Here is a 7673-nt window from a genome sequence, read left to right as displayed (position 1 = left end):
AGTTTTGAAGAAAAGAAAGCGTCGAAAATGAAAACGGGAGAAAGAGGAGAAATGGGTCACGGTTGAGAGGAAGAAGATGGAATTTTTCAATTTTCTTTCCTTTCTTTTTCTTTCCTTTGTTTTTCCTTTCTTCCTTTTTCCTTCTTTCCCTTTTATACTATTTTCTTTTCCTTTTCTTTCCTTCTAGTTTTCCTTTCTTTTTCCCTCCAAACAAACATATATAGATAATAAATATAACTTAACAAATATCTCAAAATATCTAGATATTTGTTAAATTACCGTTTCGCCCGAAACGCATAAAATTATCCGTAAAGGATTCACCGCAGTTAATTTCAATTTATTTATCGACGAGAAATTTTAATTGGCATCGAAATATCTTTTTGATTATAAAACTCCAAAATATTATTAACTTTGGCTTAAAAGCCTCCGAGCCAAAATCCAAAATACACCAAAAATACATAAATGGTATTTTAAAATTATGGGTCTTACAACAACCTTATCACAACCTTCCACTAAATTGGGTAGGGCAAAGTAACTCTCGGAGAAAATAAAATTACTCAAACTGTATATTAAAATAACAAACTCAGTGGTAGGAATAACATACTAAATTTGTAGATCAAACGGAACAAGTTTGCTACACCTTTTACCACCACCAAAATCAAACCCTTATTTTTCTTCTCTAGCAGCCATTTTCTTTCGTTCTAATTCTTAGGGATTTCTAAATCCCTTTTTATTTCCTTCACGTGGGCCAAGCCCATTAAAACTTTTTTTTTCTTTCTTTTTTTTTTCATTAATAATAATACTAATAATAATATTAATACTAATAAAACTATTGGGTTTCACTCGGGGAGTGAGCCCATCCAACAAATCTCCCCCTCACGACTCAAGTGGGAAGGTACTGCTCAACCATGTCAGCTTTCTTTCTACAGCATATCATCTTCGAAACATGTAAGGTCTTCGTGATCATATCTAAACCATTCTCATCAGTATGAATCTTCTCAATTAAAAATGACTTCATTTCCAGTCGAAACATTCATCAATATAAACAAAACCTAACTCTAAGGTTTTACCCGTAACGCACTAGATTCGTTTTTCCCCAAATTGATACATTAAATCCTAACAATTTCCTTCCCACACAACCACAGCTAAGTCCCTAATGCAAACTAGAAGTTTGGAAGGAGCCCCTACCTCAACGTTAGCTTCAACGTGGTTTTCCGGTACCGCGAGTAAAGCCGGTAAAATCTTTGCTTGCAACGTCGCCCCCAAATTGGTCCCCTAGCACCGTGGCGTGGTAGTGAGCAACTTTCCCTTCTATCACGACTCAAGTGGGAAGGTACTGCTCAACCATGTCAGCTTTCTTTCTACAGCATATCATCTTCGAAACATGTAAGGTCTTCGTGATCATATCTAAACCATTCTCATCAGTATGAATCTTCTCAATTAAAAATGACTTCATTTCCAGTGCATCTCGTATCCAATGATACCGCACTTCAATATGCTTCAACTTTGCATGAAAAGTCGGATTCTTGCTAAGATGGATCGCACTCTAACTGTCACATAATAACACAAACTTGTCTTACTTGAGGCCTAACTCAGTAGGAATTTCTTCATCCACAAGAGTTCTTTGGAAGCTTCAGTTGCTGCAATGTATTCAGCTTCAGTAGTGGACAAAGCAAAACACTTTTGTAGTCTTGATTGCCAAGACACAGCTCCCCCTGCAAAAGTCATCATATAACTAGAAGTAGATTTTCTAGAATCAAGATCACCTGCCATATATGCATCTGTGTAGCCATCCAACACAGGTTCACTACCTCCATAGCATAATCACACTTTTGAAGTGCCTCTGAGGTATCTAAGAATCCACTTCACTGCTTGCCAATGAACTTTATCAGGACTAGAGAGAAACCGACTAACAACTCCAACTGCATGAGCAATATCTGGCCTTGTGCATACCATAGCATACATCAAACTACCAACTGCGGATGCATAAGGAACCTTCTTCATCTCTTCTTTGTCTTTCTCACTTGTAAGACATTTATCATAATTCAATTTAAAATGAGTAGCAAGTGGAGTACTAACAGGTTTGCAACTGCTCATGTTGAATCTCTCTAAAACTTTCTCAATGTAATTGTGTTGAGACAACCACAATTTATTATTCTTCATATCACGAGTAATTCTCATGCCCAGAATTTGCTTTGCAGGACCTAAGTCTTTCATTGCAAAAACTTGTTCAAATCTTTCTTTAAAGATTAAATCTTCTTAGTGTCATGACCAACAATCAACATGTCATCCACATATAATAAGAGAATAATATAATCACCATCAGAGAATTTCTTCACAAACACACAATGGTCAGAAGTGGTTTTATCGTACCCATGTTTCTCTATAAAAGAATCGAATTTCTTGTACCATTGTAGAGGTGCTTGCTTGAGCCCATACAAGTTTTCCTTTAATTTGCACACAAGCTGCTCTTTACCTTTGACTTTGAAACCCTTTGGTTGCTCCATATAGATCTCTTCCTCCAAATCACCGTGAAGGAATACAGTTTTCACATCAAGTTGTTCAACTTCTAGGTTCAAACTAACTGCTAACCCAAGCACAACTCGGATAGAGGACATCTTCACCACAGGTGAAAAAATTTCATCAAAGTCAATGCCTTTTCTCTAATTAAAACCTTTCACAACCAATCATGCTTTGTATCTTGGTTGAGAACTACTCTCTTCTGCCTTTATCTTGTATACCCATTTGATCTTGAGTGATTTTCTGCCATTAGGCAACTTTACCAAATCGAATGTGTGATTCTCATGCAAGAAATTCATCTCTTCTTGCATGGCCTTTAACCACTTTTCTTTATCAACATTTGTAATAGCTTCTTGATAATACTCTGGCTCTCCATTATCATTGATCATCACATACTCATTTGGAGGATATCTTTGAGAAGGTTGAGGTTCTCTAGTTGATCTTCTCAACTCAAACTCGTTTGGTTGTTCAACTGGAACCTGCTCATCAGGGTGAGGTGCATGATCATCAGTTACATTCTCATCATCTACCTGTATATCTCTCCCATCAACAAAGGTTTCTGTAGGGGGTTTAGGTGCAACATCAATGTAACTTCTGGAATTTGGTTTCTATTTTTCAGCTTTATCAAAATCTTCAATAGTCGGGTCTTTAAGAAATATCACATCTCGACTTTTGGTAATTTTCTTGTCAACCGGATCCAAAATTTATAACCAAATTCTTCATCACCATAACCGACGAATATACACTGTTTGGATTTACTATCAAGCTTGGACCTCTCATCTCTTGGAACGTGAACAAAACATCTGCAGCTAAAAACACTCAAATGACGGTAAAAGAGACATTTTTCCCTGTCCACACTCTATTTGGAACATCACCGTCAAGTGGAATAGAAGGAGAAAGATTGATCAAATTCACTACAGTTTTCATTGCTTCACCCCAAAAGGATTTCAATAATTTTGCATGAGAGATCATACATCTGATTCTGTCATTAATCGTAGATTCATTCTCTCTGCAACACCATCATGTTGAGTTGTCTTTGGAACTGTTTTCTCGAACCTGATTCCATGTTCTCTACAATACTCTTCAAATGGACCTTTGTAATCACCACCGTTATCTGATCGAAAACATTTCAATTTCCTTCCCTTTTCTCTTTCAACACTTGTATGAAAATGCTTGAAGACTCCAAATACCTAGCCTTTATATTTTAAAGGAAAGGCCCACACCTTTCTAGAGTGATCGTCAATAAAAGTAACAAAGTATGATGCACCACCAAGAGATTTACTATCCATCATACAAACATCAGTATGAACTAAATCAAGAATATTTTGCCTCCTATAAGGACCAGTATTATGAAAAGAAACTCTATGTTATTTTCTAGCAAAACAATGGGTGCAAGTTTTTAGAGACGTACCTTTCACAAGAAGAAAATTTTTCTTCGCAAGTATGTTAAGTCATTTCTCACTCAAGTGACCGAGGCGCATATGCCATAAATCAGAAGATGCATCTTCAATTGCATTCACTTCTTCCTTGGTGATTTCACATATACCACCACCACCAAAGTAAGTGTGATAACCCTCAATATCCAAGGCTTTCACCAAAATCAAATTGAGACGAATATTAGGTACATGTCTAACATTTTTCAATTTAAGCTTGCAACCAATCCCAGTTTCAACCCATACATCTCTCATACCGATAATTTTACATACTCCTTCATCTCCCATTTTTACCAAACCAAAATCACCAGCATTGTAAGATGAGAAGAAGTCACGCCTAGGAGTAACATGATATGAGGCACCCGAATCAATAATCCAAGTTGAATCCTGACATGCAAGGTTTATGGAATTATCATCACAAAACAATGTAGACATTATTAACAGATGCAATTGTTGTTGTATCTTTATCATTTTTCTTCTCTTTGTCTTCATCTCTTTCCTTTGATTGATATCTCTTAAGGAACCTGCAATTTCCTTTTACGTGACCCTCTTTGCAATTTCCTTTTATGTGACCCACTTTGCCACAATGATAGCATATCACTTCTTTTCTAGTCATCAACTTGCTTCTTGACTTGCTACGACTTTCAGAGTTGTCGCTTCTATAGAAGTTTCTAGATTGACTTCTCCCCCGTTAATCTGTAACTAGTGCTTCTGACTTTTAGGAAGAACCAACCAAACCATGTTCCTTTCTTCGAGCTTCTTCATTCAACATGCTCTCTTTAACTGTTGACATTTTCAACTTTCCACTTGGAGCTAAATTGGTCAACTTCACAACAAGAACTTCCCAATTATCAGGCAATGAACTCAACAATAACAACACTTGCAACTCATCATCTAATTTAATTTCTGCAGTTGTCAACTGATTCACTGTATTCTGAAAAATATTCATATGCTCTGTCATTGAATCCTTATCTTTGTATTTCATATTCACCAGCTTCCGAATCAAGAATTCTTTATTTTGTACATTCTTTCATTCATATAACTCTTTTAATTTTTCCAACATCTTGTTAGCATCTATTCCAGTTTCAACATGTGGATATACACTCATATCCAACCGCTGCCTGATCAATAGGTACACCAAAGTCATCCTAATAACAATAGGGAACATCAATCAACAATAACAACCTTATAACAACATTCCACTAAAGTGGGTATGCCAAAGTAACAGAGAAGATAAAACTACTCAAACGGTATATTAAAATAACAAACTTAGTGGTAGGAATAACATACTAAATTTATAGATCAAACAGAACAAGTTTCCTACACTTGTTACCACTACCGGAACCAAACCCTTATTTTTCTTTTTTGGCAGCCGTTTTTTTTCGTTCTAATTCTTAGAGATTTCTAAATCCCTTTTTATTTCCTTCATGTGGGTCAAGCCTATTTAAACCTTTTTTTTTTCTTTCTTTTTTTTCAATAATAATAATACTAATAATAATACTAATACTAATACTAATAAAACTAATGGGTTCCACTTGGGGAGTGAGTCCACCCAACAAAAAATGTACATACATTACCTCAAAAGCACTTATTTTAAGTAGTAGAGTAAAAATACAATAAAATCAACACTTACAATACTCAAATTATAATAAAAATCAATTATAAAGATCAAAATACTAATTTCATTTTTATAAAAATTAATCAAGTACTCCTTTCGTGTCACAATAATTAATCTATTTGAACATTTGACACAAATTAAGAAAAATGAAAAATTGAAAAAGAGAAAACAATATATTTGCTAAATTACCAATATCAAATGTATTTATCATTGTCATAAATTGAAAGTGCTAAATTTTGATTGATTAGTGGTGCAAGTAATAATAATTATAGAGTAATTGGATAAAATAATCAATGGTTTATTGAAAATTGAAATATTAATTTATTTTGTGACAAATACTTTTTTGAAAATGGTTCACTTATTGCAGAACAAGATGTATCATATATGTGAAATTGTGAATATATGGAAAAATCAACGTTTATTTAACAAACAATTTGGTAGCAAACCAACACAAACTAAGTGTTAAAAAATAAGGTATTGTGAGTTCAAACCTATACAGAACATTGTTTCCTTAATATACTAACTAATATGTATTCATGTAGCTAGTCGATATCTTAGATTAGGTTCATATGGAGCAGGTCAATAAAGTAAAGACATGATATGTCGCTAATAAAATATCAATAGCTACAAAAACGAGTTTTAAAAAAATGGTCGAACAGATACATTTTTTGAAATCTTTACTTTTTAGTTTAAATATCATATTTTAAATTTTAAATTAAAATTTCATAATTATATATAATTTTTTTGACAATAATTATTTATTTCATTTACGACTCCAAAAATATACTACTAAAAAAACTAAAAATTAATGAAGAAAATTTAGAGAAGAAAAAATGTGAAATCCTTCTTTAAATTTGTCCCTGTATTTTATAATGAGAAAAGTAAAAAATAATTTTTATTTTTTATTTTCAATTATTGATTTTTGTCACTTATTTTATTTTGTCTAATAGTTTAATTTCTAGATTATTTGGGGTAATAGAAAAGAGAAATGTTGTGATGTGGGATAAAAATCATTACCCTAAAAGAAAAAAATTTATGACCTCTATTACAATCATACATCTTTTAAGGACATAGGGTGTGACTCTTTCAAATCTCACTATAAGTAATACTTACGCCCAAATGCATAAGAGAATATCATTGAACAAACACGCTACTAAAGAAACCGAGAGATAATTTTAATTTACTCAAGTGATCTTATATTCAAAATAATATCTAATGAAATTTTATCACCAATTTGAGCTTAAACTTCTATCTTCAATTAAAGAGTTATCGGGTATTTTATAGAACTTTATTTTCATTGTAATTTGACGTAATAGTAGTTGTTTTCTCAAAAGCATGATTGTATTAAGTTTGAAGTTTGAGAATACTAGTGTATAGTCAAGTTGACAATAGTATGTTCTAGTGGTTGAAAGAAAAATTAGTTTGATTTTTGTAGAAAATCCATCAAGTTGAAGAGATTGGACATAGCTACACTTTGGTGTTGTATTAGGATAATTGTCTTGTGTCTTTACTCTATTCCTTATCTCTTTATCTTAAAAGTTTATTTTTCAAAAATATTTTATAACAATTTATTTTAAAGAAAAAAATTTAACACAATTTAAATCTCATTTTCTTGTATTTTTCTCACCTTTATACTCTAGAGAAGGGTTGGACAGAATCTCCACTTTTCATAGATTTTTCAATCAAGCAGCGAACTTTTTTGGAAACGTCGTAAAAATAGAGTTATTGTTTGATTTGATGCATAAATTATTAATGTTAAGTAAACACAAAATTCAACTTTGGATACAATTTGCAAATTTTGAAGTTATTTCACAACAATTTCTAATTCAACAATTCAAAATATGAAAATATATACAAACAAAAATTTCAATGTTACTAATCTTTATATCATTCAAAAATAAGGAAATATATTTTACGCTGCCAACCACCAAGATACGAAAACTATAATGACCAAAAAATGCATAATGTAAAAAGTTAAGAGTAAGAGAAAACACTCAGCGACTTTTATATTGGTTCCTCTACTTCATCATTGCATGGAAAGTAGATTCAATCCTTATTTAAATGAATGAGAGTTTCTTTTTTTATTTACTAAAACATTTACA

This window comes from Cicer arietinum, chromosome 8 (assembly GCF_000331145.2).
Source record: "Cicer arietinum cultivar CDC Frontier isolate Library 1 chromosome 8, Cicar.CDCFrontier_v2.0, whole genome shotgun sequence".
In the NCBI taxonomy this organism is placed as follows: domain Eukaryota; kingdom Viridiplantae; phylum Streptophyta; class Magnoliopsida; order Fabales; family Fabaceae; genus Cicer; species Cicer arietinum.
This window is presented reverse-complemented; position numbering follows the sequence as displayed.